This window comes from Lepidochelys olivacea, assembly GCF_965140295.1.
Source record: "Lepidochelys olivacea isolate rLepOli2 genome assembly, chromosome: 3".
Lineage (NCBI taxonomy): Eukaryota > Metazoa > Chordata > Testudines > Cheloniidae > Lepidochelys > Lepidochelys olivacea.
This window is the reverse complement of record NC_140413.1, coordinates 152,847,434-152,860,392: the sequence shown is the minus strand read 5'-3', so window position 1 is coordinate 152,860,392 and position 12,959 is coordinate 152,847,434. Positions and strand designations below refer to the sequence as shown.

The 12,959-nt window shown below is 42.9% G+C and overlaps 1 protein-coding gene across 1 annotated transcript in view; it reads right to left on the bottom strand.

Moving 5' to 3' along the window:
- The window catches only part of DAAM2 (dishevelled associated activator of morphogenesis 2), a 243,607-nt gene extending 230,996 nt beyond the window's left edge, over positions 1 to 12,611 (bottom strand). The window contains exon 1 of the mRNA XM_084623282.1: positions 12,522 to 12,611. The gene's annotated coding sequence lies outside the window, so the exon portion shown is untranslated. The remainder of the gene's footprint in view (positions 1 to 12,521) is intronic.
- Between the last annotated feature and the right edge of the window lie 348 nt (positions 12,612 to 12,959).

Here is a 12,959-nt window from a genome sequence, read left to right as displayed (position 1 = left end):
CAGCGGGCACTGCTCTCAAAGGCATTGTGCCTGCCTAAACTGCTACTGGGACAGTAGGCCTCTGCATCCTTAGCAGCAGCACCACTATGGCATTGTGTCTTAAATCCACAGTCAGCTCTAAGTGATTTGCTTGGGAGGGTTGGGAGGGAGGCAGGGGGCGGAGAGGATTAATGTCAAACTTCTTCGCTTGATGCAAATGCCAGGCCCCTTGAGTGTTAATTAAACCTTCCTCTGCACAGACATATTTTGCTTAAGAAACATTTACCTTTCCTTTTTTTATAACCTTATGAAAATTTGGGAGGAATGCAAATTGTTTTGTTTTCCATCTTCCTGTGACGACAGCAATTTATTTATAGCCAGAAACCAGAGGACAGTTCTCACGTGGCTGCTGAAAATGAAAACAGCATGTGGGGTTTTGTTTTGTTTTGCTTTTATGCCTTTGCAGTTCCAATCTCTCTCTGCATTCCCTAAATCCTTGTTATTGTAACCAGAGCCACATTTCACATTGCTACAATTCCAGGGTTATGTAAATTCTGAGGGCTTTAAAGGAAAGGGCCTGCACACTCCGTGCTGGGCCATGGGGAAGTTGACACAAACAGTTATGGCTGACAGACAGGGATGGGCAAAGGTATTCAGATAAAATAAGAACAGACAGGAAATTTTGGTCAAAACTCCAGAGTGAACCTGAACTGAACGTCTTTTTGAAAGGCATAAAAGTTGCATTAACTTTATCATCCCAGCATTTTCATTTTTGCGCATCTCTGTGTAGCAAGGGAACCTTTGGTTAGATGTTTTAGAAACCCTTCATTTGGTCTCTATCGGTTTCTACTGGTCTGTACTGGTTTCTACTGGAGGATCAGTAATTACAAGAACCAATAGACTTTTTAATATACGAGCATAATTTTTACAGTCATCATGAAATACATACAGTACATTGAATATATTTACAGTTATCATGAAGACCTTTATTTTATATTAAACGAGAATAAAAACATGAACAAATCTTAATGAAAGAGCAAGAGAGAGAGCACAGTGTGTGTGTCTCCTCTTCAGCAGGCTGCATCTCAACACAAGGGCAGCTGCATCTGCTGCAAGTAAGGGGAGGGGATCTTCTCCTTTTAAAGGTGCAGTACATACCATTCATCTGTGTGCTCCTGAGTAACGAAGTTGCAAACCTGACTATCTGTGAATTTCCATATGGCCAGGGGCAAGTCAATGCATGTCTCTGACTCCATTTCACTAAAATACAGATAATAACACCTGCCTCAGACAAATGCCAGGAGGCTAGGCAGAAGCTCATCTCAGACCTCAATGTTCGGAAAACTCAGCTAAATATAAAAGATGTATAACTCACCTTTCTGGCCCTGTCCCCACTCCAGCTCTGAACCATGTTGAACTTGTTATCCAGAGAGGCCCAAACCAAACACTCCAAACTTGTGTGATTGTCTTTGCAAGGCATAGTGCCTCCTGGTTGCTGAAGGATAGTAATGAGAGCAGTGGGAATTGCTACATCTTTAAAAAGGTCTGGCCAGGGTCTCCCAGCATTCTCCTGCCAACACTTGCTAATGTGCAGGGAGTGAGGGGACTGTGGCTCCCCCTGACATGCCACCTCTAGGGTCATTCCGTGTTCCACACAGCCCTAGCCAAAAGTATGGCTGCCATTAGGGGACAGGGTTTCCTGCATCCTCTCCCCGTCTAATGCATATACAAAAAGCCACGCAAGATAACTTCCCTAACATAGTCAACCAAGAAGCAGTGCATTTTAAAAGTGTGATGTACTGCAGAGCCTCACAGCCACACTCAGTGATCAGCTGGGTCTCTGCTGAACCACTGCTTAGGACTTTCAAACAGTTTCCTGGTGTTTATTAAATGGCCAGTATGATGGGAGGAGAGCTCTTATTAACAGAAAAATGTTCCTACTCAGCTGATAGCCAGTCCTGCTGCACAGATGATGGTAGCTGCTATTGTTATGAAAAATATAGCAATTTAAAAAAATAAAATCTAATGACCTACTTCAAGACTTGCTGTTAAACAAGATTCTTGCACGGCTCCGGAGGTTGTATCAGTTTTTCATGTGTAATTGCTTATTCAATGGGAACCAAGAACTGCTGCATTCTCATTCTGGCTCTGATCTTGACTATCTCCATGACTTTAGGCAAGTGACTGAATCTCTCTGTACCGCCCACAACTCCATTTTAAGTGAATTGGAGGTATGGGTGCTCTGTGTGTCTGAAAATTAAACCTTAGGGGCCCAATCCAGTCCCCACTGACATCAACTAGAACTCAAAAACACCATAGGACGTGATGGTTCAATTCCAAATATGCCTCCTACCATCCTCTTCTGCAGATTTCAATCTCTTCTTTGAAATTGTCAGGAAAGGGTTCAGAGTTTAGATGTCTACAGACATCTAAATCATCAACACCACTTTCTGCTTCGTGCTGAGTTTTTAATCACAGGTCTCCCATCCAAGTACTGACCACGTTGCTTAGCTTATAGAATTTAATAAGCAAGCAACTGGGAGTTGGCTACAGCAGCAGCCTAGCCCTCACCTGCAGCTCATTAGTTTCCATAATGGAGTTTACAAATGTCTTGTCCAGTTGCATACGCCATGATTGATGTTGCTTGGTTCAGCATAGCCAGCCAGGCAAACGCAGGCAAAGAGGCTGCTTTTAGACCTGTGACACAGTCTGCCCACAGGAGACCTTCTGCAGCTCCCTGGTACAGTTCAAGAGAGCCAGAATCATAAAATGTTGATAACCTATTGTCATGTAGAACAGACCGTACAACAGAGAAGCCTGAAGAAATGGGCCTATAGGGAAATCTCCCCACAGATATCAAACATTTGAAATTTAAAGGCCCGTTCTGGCCCAGCAGGTCAGTGCGGCAGAGCTCTGCTTAGGCTTGGGTTAGATGGCCAGTCCCACACCACAAGGGCAGCACCATCAGCTGCTGGATAGGAAGGGATGGGCAGAACAAGTGGCTGTGGTTAGGAAGGTGAAGGCAGTGGTAAGGTAAGTGGAAGCAGTGCTCCAGCAGGGTTATGGAGAACCCTTTCCTGAAAATTTTCCTCCAGTAATTCAGTATCGTAGCATCTCCTGAGCTGCTACTTTTTCTCCCTGGTGCCATCACCTACAGTCACAAAACTCAAGCACGACAATGACAACTTCTGGGATAGGCATGGTGAAAATGACCCAAACTAAGGAGAGGTGAGAGTGTACCTCTGAGGATGGGGGAAAGTCTGCCAAAAGATTACTGGGAGTAACAGATATGCAGACACTAAAATAATGCAATGACTAATGCATGCTTGTGTGATGAATATTTAAAAGCGAGTCCTCTCTTTTAAGGAACTTGCACACAGACTGTGGAACAAACTCCTCAAGTCCTGGTACTGCTGACTAGAACCAGTACTGCATTCTCTGTTACCCTGAAGTTCCCAGGGATGCTGTTCAGAAGCAGTGTTCAGCTTACTTACCTGAAGACCCAGAACTACCAGCCCAATCTAGCATTGTATCTGTATGACATTCAGTGGGTTTAAAAAACTTTTCTAGGCACTACAGAGCTGTGAGTTGCTTCTTATGAACCCTGAACCTGGAAGTGGGTGGTACGAATTGTGCCAGATTATGTACAACAAATGTAGAAACTCAGCCAGGCTTATGGTCCTTTGGGTCATTCAGTTTAAATATAAAAGTTGGAGAACATGGCTTCCACATTCATGGTGTGTGAGCTGATCTGTTAACAAGAAACAGAACCAGTTTGGGAGCACTGAACCCAATCTTCATGGAAGTGTCCATTATTAACTAAAGGACACCAGCAGTTAATGGCAATGTAGATTTTGCACTGATCATTCAGCAGAAGCAAAGTCAAGATTCAGGATAACATGACTTCAGTGGAAGTTGAGAGCACTCACCCTCCCTCAGGAGATACAGCACGTCACAGGACCTGGTTCTAAGTTTCCAAACCCATTCTAGTTTGTTTGTGGTTTAGGTTTATTTTTATTTTTTTGTCTAAAAAAGTACATTATCTGATTCAAGTGGAAAAGAAAGTCCCAAGGCCCCTTGATACGTCAGTCAATAGTAGTTGAATTCTATTGGCCAATTGCATCATAAGAATCTGGAAGTCCTCCTAACACCCTTGGCCCTGGTATTGAGGTGCCCAGAAACAACTATTCCTGGTGTTGTTTTATCAGAGCTCAGGGACATACTTCCCAATAGGCCAGTTAGGTCAAAGTTCAGGGCAACATCCAAGCGTGAAAAGAAAGAGAAACAAAAGGAGATACACAGGATTTTTCACAACCTGTTTCTATTTTGATTTGCCTTGGTCACACATGTCACTGTGGTCTACTGGGAGCTCTCTAATCACTTGGACTTTATGTCCAATGCAGTCTGCAGTGTACTTAGAATGCTTTCCCTTTGATTAATGCACCATCAGTACCTGGGGCTAGCCACAGGGAGTGGGGGCAAGTTAACTTCCTGCTGTCAGGTGAAGCAGGCAAGGATACAACATTTACAGTCTTACCCCAGTGCAATTAACCATCTTTTTTTTGAGTCAGTGCATTGTACAGAGCTGGACTATCATGTCCCTGCTCCATAACATTCTGGATAGACATTAGAGACCATATTTCAGCCCAGCTTTGTGTGAGCCTCCATTTCTGTACATGAAAATAATTGCAGGTGCAGCAAATGTCACTTAGTTGTCTAAATCCTTGATTGTTCTTGCAAATCCAAGGCTAGAAGACCTGACATATAGCAAAAATTATTTTGCTGCCATTTGCACCTGCAAAAATGGAGCCCAGTGATTGAAAACTTAGCTCCGAGTCTCAAGGTGCTACACTCTCCGCATGTGCGTTTTATGAAAGGTGCAAGGATGTTATGTGGAAGCGATAACATTTCATAATACCAGTTTTCATTTAGTTCTTTCTCAAACAAATAGAAGCTTGATCTGAATAAGGGCTGAGTAAAATCAAAGTAAGGGCCTCTGGAGATGGCCCATTGGGTGTGAGTATTAACATTGTCTTTGTGATTAATACAGGAGATGGTGAAGTGAATTGTTCCTTATAAAATTTTGCCTCCGTTTAAAGCAAAAAATGTGTCATGCAGGGCAGTTGGACATTTAGACCTGAACACGTGTCCCTCAGAAAGTACATAAAGCTATTCTAGATAGGCCCAGGCACAGCTGGAAAATTATTCATGGGTTCCCTAAGAAAAATTTCACCTACTCAGAGGGTGCATCTGCTCTTCTCCCCAAAGCTTAACAATGCTGAGTGCTACAGACTCTGCTACACTCACATAGGCTAGCTGCCTGACTCCTGCTGATGATGAAAGGTTAAGGTCAAGCTTTGAACTTCTGTCACCAGCAACATAGTTCAGGACCTCTGCACCAGAGCCACAGGGATTCACTCATCGGGACATCTGACCCGCAGGGCAGTAAAAATATGGAAAGAAGCAATGAGGACATGTTCATATCTCAGTAGGACACAGCTGGAGAACAGTCTGTATTGGCAGGGCCCTGATGTTGTTATAACTTCCGCCCTGTATAATAGTGTCAAAGGAGGCTGACAGATCAGAAAATAGGCAAGAACCACAACTGAATGTCTCACCATGCATTCAGCTGCTGGCATCACAGTTTAATTGGCTCCCGCTGTATACGTGGCTTTGAAAGTAGCAAAGGACTAAAGTCTCCTTATGTTTGGTTAAGATGTTGCTTTCTTTAATCTGATGTGCAGACAACAAAGGAGTCTCCTGCATGGAGGGGGTCAGGATTCTGCTGAGGTGGATTAAAGCAGGGGACTCATATCCTAGGCATCCAGACAACATGGCCAGCAGTGAGTCAGTGAGAAATCAAGACCCCATTTGCACTAACATACTGCCTGTTGCTGAGAATGTTCATCAGTGGAACTAAATCTTAAATCACCCTCTCTATGGAGGTGTCAACAATTGTTTTGTCCTGTTTACTCTAGCAAATAAACCAATCTCAGCCAATTGGGGCAGATCCATTACTGACAATCATTGTCAACAATGGACCAGTTTCCTAGTGTAGACAAGAATCTATCTAGGGGGAGCAGAGAGGAAAGATCAAAAATCAGTACGGGAAGAAGAATGGAAGGTAACATGCATTGAAAGTGATGAACATGGAATCCCAGTGAAGGGAGCTAGATGGGGGGATGATTTGTTTTCTTGGGGGGAATGTGTGATTTTGGTGGATCTATGCCATAGTTAGTCATAATGTGTATCTGCCAGCTGGTAGGCTAAGAACAGTACTGCCAGGAAGTTTCCATTATAATCTCCTATTTCGGTTGTTCATAACTTTGGCAACCAAAACACACCTCGCTACTCCCTACTTAAAGTAACTTGAAAAATATAGTTCTCTAAACTATATCTTCTTTCTTTATCCTCCCTCAACCGCAGGAAGCCATAAGTTTCTGCCATTTATTTCAGTCAAGTTGGTCTGCTCAGGCTTCTGAGTGTCGTGTTAATAGATCTGGCTTCTTTACGTTTTGTTCTGCATAACGTTTTTCTAGGTTGCCCTCTTTTTCTCTTTCCAGGTGGTGTCCAAATTATCACTCACTGTGGAAGTTGTGTTGGTGGTATCCTTAAAGTGTGTCCTAAATATGTCCATCGTCGTATTCTCACCATATCTGATGCTTTAGACTGGTTTGTTCTACTTAGAATTTCTAATGTTGCAAGAAACCCTTTCAATGGACTTTGAAGATCTTCCGCGGGCATTTATTTTGGAGTGAGTTGATCTGCTTATCAATTTATGTTGCAGACTTCGTGACTCTGCTTCATACAAGAGAACAGATATGATGGCAGTGTTAAAAAAATTGTATTTTTGTGTCAGTGCCCAAGATGCTCCTTTTTCTATTCTTGACAAGTTTATGAAAGTAGTTTGCTGCTCTTGATATTTGTTGCTTGACATCTAGCAGGGTGTCACCAATATTGCACAGCTCAATCCCTAGATAGTGAAAATGACTTATTTCTTCTAGCGTTTCTTTGTCCGCTCTAATGGTTCATTTTGGGGACACTGGTACCCATATATTGATGATGAACAACCAACTTGCTTTGCTGTATTTGCCAAAAGCTAGGTCTTTTCTTCCAGGTTTCCTGGAAACACATCTTCAGTCCCAGTCTTAAAAATTAAATGGTATCTGTGTAGTTTGACTCAAAGAGGCTGGACATTTTCCCACAAGTCTCTGTGTAAGTTTTAACCTGTCAGGACTTCATAGCTCATAAATTCAGTCATCAAACAGCTAAAAGCTTTTTTCTCCCCCTTCAAACAAACAACGAAAAAAATCTAGGTTTGTTAGCTGTCATGAATCAACAGAAACACACGCTAAAAACACTCCTTTGTTTTCCAGTCAACTTTTTAAAAAATCCACCAAGGACAGAGAATTGACAAGAGCTTCTGGGGCTCAAAGCTCAGCTTGACACTCAGTTCAAATAAAAGCTGAACTGGGCAGGAACATGTTTCGCCAGCATTTGAGTCATCTTGGGACACAGCTAAGAGAAAAATTCTTCTTGAACAAAAACAAATGTGAACTTCAAAGCTTGTGACAAGAAATGTCGACTTTAGAGATTATTGCTTTGAGGCCAGCAAGTAAGCAAGCTTTTGCTATTTAGGGAAGGAGTTCATTCCATTTTGGTGGCAATGTGTGATGGGCCCTGGAAAGTTTATCTAAAGCTTTTCCCAGCCTCTTGAGGTTACCTCTCTTTCTCCCTCTCTACTCCTTCCAGTCAAGTCATATCCATTGTTCCTTACCTGACCCCAGACCTGATTCCCTCTTCCTACCTTAAACAAGTCTCTGCATTCCCCTTTCTGTGACTCCAGGGAAACCCCTACCTTTGACTGCAACCTATCAAAAGGGTCTCAAGTCTCGCTTTCTCTCTGTACAGCTCTGAGTAGCTTCTCTATTCAAAACCCACAAACTTCTGGATTTCTCTGGGTCAGATGCACTGCCCCACCTCCCTCCAACACTCCAAAACTCATGAGACCAGAAGGCAATATCTGACACAGCAGAGATCACCAGACATGCCAGGACCTCAGTGATTAGATACCAAGGTGACAGACACTTTGCATATTAGAGGGACTCTGACATGGACCACAAAGCAAACACTACATGGGAGTTACAAATTCTACCAGAAAAACCATTGTGAGAAGCTATTACATGACCATTCAAGAGATCAATACGTGAGAGGAGAACTGACATCCAAAAGCTCTCAAGATTTCTCTAAGCTTGGACACTGACTCACTGGACCCAATTCTTCTATTACTTACATTGCTGTAAATCAGGAGTAATTCCATTGACTTCAGTGGGGTTACACCAGTCTAAAACTCACTTTGTAGGTTTGGCATTGTCACTTATGCCAGCATGTACAAAAGTAACTTGCAATTTTGGGTGTCGCAGTTTGTGTGTCTAAGTGTCTTAAACTGGGGCCCAAAAATAAAGAGACCCAGAATGTGGTCCTCAATTTCTCTGGGCCAAATTCTGCTGCTATTTGAACTTTACAATAGAAATGTGAAGTAAGTTCATTGAAGTCTCTGGGGTTACTAAAGATTTTCACTGGGTGTAAAGGTGAGCAGGTCTGTGCCTCAGTTCACCCATTTATCAAGTTGCAGTGGGGGAGGTTTAGATTGGATATTAGGAAAAACTTTTTCACTAAGAGGGTGGTGAAACACTGGAATGCGTTACCTAGGGAGGTGGTAGAATCGCCTTCCTTAGAGGTTTTTAAGGTCAGGCTTGACAAAGCCCTGGCTGGGATGATTTAACTGGGAATTGGTCCTGCTTCGAGCAGGGGGTTGGACTAGATGACCTTCTGGGGTCCCTTCCAACCCTGATATTCTATGATTCTATGATTTTTTCAGCTGGAGACAATGGGCCAATTTACACTCAGTTGGTGTAAACTGGAACTCAGTTGCTGCTATGCCAGTTTACATCAGCTAAGGTTCTGGCCCAATCGTATTAACTTACTGAGCTTTCAGGAGCATTTTGAAACACAGTTAATGTCGGTATAGCACTTAGAGGTTAACAACCCTGGTCCTGATATCACTTACACAAGTGTAAATCAGGAGTGATTCTATTGAAGTCAATAGAGTTACAGTGGTATAAAACTGATGTATATGAAAAAAGAATCAGATCCAATACATGTTATTACAATGCGTATTACCATGACCAACCTACTGGAATGGCAACACATCAAAGGAGCCACATTTTGGGGAAGGAGAGTGGAGAGAGGAAAAAGCCTAAAGAGATACCTCTGTCCATTTGTAATTGGATAAAAAACATGAAAACAAACATATGTTTCATTTGATTAAAAACAGAGCAGTCAGTTTTTGTTTGGTTTAGGAACATGCTGCTTTTGCCTTGGTGGGTCAGATCTCCATAGGACTGGCCTGAGTTTGAAAATTCGCATTAATTAAAGAGCTGAAAGCCAAATCTCCCACACAGCTTTACCCTTAGTGTCAGGAAATGGGGTCCTCCCATTTCTCAACAATTAGGACATGTGGCTGCCCTAAAATGGCTTGATATGCTCTTAAGATTCCACAAAAGCCCAGGGGAATCTTCCAATTGCTGTGGGAGAAGGATCAGAAACAGAAATGCTCCATCTGGAGGATGACTACATGAGACTGCTCAACTCTAGCAGGATCTCAGTCTCTGCCTGAAGAAAAAGAGTGGATTAGAAAGTTTACAGTCAGTGTTCCTTGACAACAGGCCCAGTCTTGCTGAAAAGATTTTCCACTGATTTCAATGAAAGCAGGATCATATCCTAGAGATACAGAAAACGCAGCTAAGGTAAACTGCAAGTATAGCACCAGCAAGCAAAACATTACAGAGAAACAAGATGTTAAAAGGTTAAACTGCTGACTCAGCTTTGTAAGATCACGTGATTGGATTTACAACGCACAATGAAGATATTTTAAACCTTCAGGGTCACACAATGATTGGCATGAAGATTTTATTGAGAAATTATCCTGCTGCACCCTGAAGCCAGAACCCAACAAGGAAACCAACACCGTCCTTTTAATACAGCATTTGCTTTCTACGGCCTTCCAAAATTCTCTCTCCCTTTTATGGCACTAACCTATGAATGAAGCAACCAAGTGCAGGCTCTCTCTGTTGAAGTAATCTGGTCCATATTGGGGATCACATTTATATACAGCTCACCCACTCGTTCTGGGGCACCATACTTGTCTCCTATCATGTCAGTGGCTCCCCTTCCCATTTCCCCCCCAGCAGCTGTACGTGTAGCACTGCCTCCTGGGGACCATTATGGAAGATCTCTTTTCCCTCTAGCCTCTTCCAAGCTTTCAAACCTCTACAGGGAGAGTTGCTCACTGGCCAGCTGCTCAGGTGGGGGTGTATGGAAAGAAGAGAGACATGATCAGCTCTTCCTCACTAGCTCCTGAATGTGAAGTTTTCTCCTCTATCCCCTGCCAGCTCCAGCTCCAGCAGCCCAGTATGCCAGCCTGAGTCACTGCTGAGCCACCTGAAATTGTCTGTCTAGTCATTGTTACCCTCGTTAATTATGTCAGCGTTTACTGGAGAAAACATTTTCAGCTCCTAACAACTTGTAAAACCCTTTTTAACTGGTTTTTCTTCATGTTGCCAGCCAGCCAGTGCAATTAGGCTGTTGTGAAGAAATGCTTCTTGGAAAAGCAGCTGCCTAGTTACTGGAAATAAAACCCAATGAAAAATAAATAGGGAAGGTTGAATGCTGCTGTGCTACGCCAGCATAAACCCAGAGCTAATACCTTAGAAGTCACTTGATTTAACTTCAGATTTACACCAGGGTAAATGACAGCAGGATTTGGCCCTCAGCACACACACAATCATGTTCTTTTTAACTTAATTTAATTTAATTTCCTTCAGCTCAGGCAAGCTTGTATTGCATGGCATGGCATAGCTCTGTTGGATTAGCCCTTGAACATCTGTCCATTGAAACAGTGCCCCATTTCATTAGCTGGTGTAGGCATTACACCACCCACTCAAGCACAGAGGGAGACTCCTGCAGCTACTCTACGTACAGAAACTTGGATGTACCTGATTTAGCTTAAAAGAGCCAAAAGATATTTTATTTCGCTTCTCCTCATTCTCCAATTCTATCCCCCCGCCACCCACTCACAAGAAGAAACGTATTTGTAGACTTATTGCATTACAGAAACAGCAGCCCAGTTAGCACTGACTTGAAACAGCCTTTTTTGTGGTTGCTTGTTTGTTGAAGCCAATTTCTGACATCACTGACATGGTACAAATCACACCAATTCTGCTGCTCATCCCAACTCATTAAACAGCATTGCCTTTTCTTACAACACCTGCACTAACCAAACTCCCCCTCAGTTGTAAAGGAGTCTGTCTTTTTCAAATCTCATGTTAATGAGGTCAGTGTCACCAAACATGTATCAAACTCTCCTGTCTGTCCGGGTAAGGAAATCTAAATCTTTATTCACTTCAAACCTCTGGTTAGAAAGAAAACAGAATCTAAGCAGAGGAGATCTCATTGAACAACTCAGTCTGGAGTCAGCAACGTCCAGGTCTGTTCAGAACAGCTATTTCATGCTGCAGATGGAGAATTGTGCAAGTGAATCTGTGTATGTACAGAGGTGGCTAATTTAATTGCACTAACATTGAGTACAGCGTGTTATTCAATTTTCATAAAAAATAAGTACATAAAATCTTTGTCCTACAGCGAATATGCCTTTTTTTTAACAGAGAGGGCTTCACAAATTGCTTGAGAATCCTTTGGGTTATAAAGGTAGAAAAAAACCTGTTTTCATTGGGATCAGAATGCTGGTCTATGCTGTCAATCCCTTAATTTGTTATCCCTGGGGACACACCTGCTCCCCTCCTTTCTACTGTGAGTCTTTCCTTGCTGCAGTAGCTGCCTTCCTCAGGGATGCCCCAGAAAAGGGTACAGTTAGTTTTCTGACTTGAGAGTTCTCAGTTCCTTCTTCTATATAATTACCAAGCTCTCCCAGAGAGCCAATGGCACAAGGTTATACAGCACTGAGGTGCTTGGTATTCAGGATTTAATAAGTATTATCTAATAAGCATTTAAGTATCTGCTCCCCTAAGAAGCCTGACAAACAGGATTGGACAGAACTACTCCGTCCACTGTCACAGAGCCCGGAAACTGCTTTGCTTCTGACACTGAAAGAGGAATCTCTCACTGCTGAGTGTTAGGAATGAAAGGGTTAAAAATAAATTACACGATGTGAAAAAGTTGAAGAAAGTTGTATCTTGCCTGGGGTTTATTTGGGGTTTAACTGTCCTGCTACCAGAACATTTCAATCCCCTATTCATTTGGTAGCTTTCCAAAAATCTCTCTCTCACATGAACACACACACACACGCATCGTGAAAGCTCTGTCAGCCCCTGTGTGTACACTTGAGAGAAACAAACACCCAAACCTGAATCATCTGAGCTCTCAAGCTGTCTCCAGATTGTTTTAGAAAAGAAAGGAAAGCAGGGCTTGCCTGAGCTTTTTTCATAAAGAAATGAGAGAGGTGCTGCAGCAGCCGCACTTACATTGTAGTCCCCATGTCTCTGCGCAGTTCCCCCCTTTCTGCAGTCCTATAATCCACACAGAGCAGTGCTTGTCCTTCTCCTGTAGCTCCCTGCACAGTACTGTACTCAGATTGGAACTGCTGCTGTTTTCACTTTCAGACCAGCCTCCCGCTCCGAAGCCTCTGACGTCAGGCAGCCTCTAAGAGATATTTATGGCATGAATGGTTTAAAGTTTCCCTAGGTAGAGGTTGGATTGCAGTTCTTTGGGATTTCTAGTTTTCACACTTAGATGGAAAACCTCCCAAAGGGGAGGGTGGGAGTCTGGGAGGGGTATATATGCGGGCGGGGGGGTGGAACAGTAGGAGGCAGACAATGAAGGCAACTGTTTTAGAATCTGGCAAAAGAAAACTCTTGCTCCTTTCTGCCTTCTGTAAATACATCTAGGTCCAGGAGGCAAAA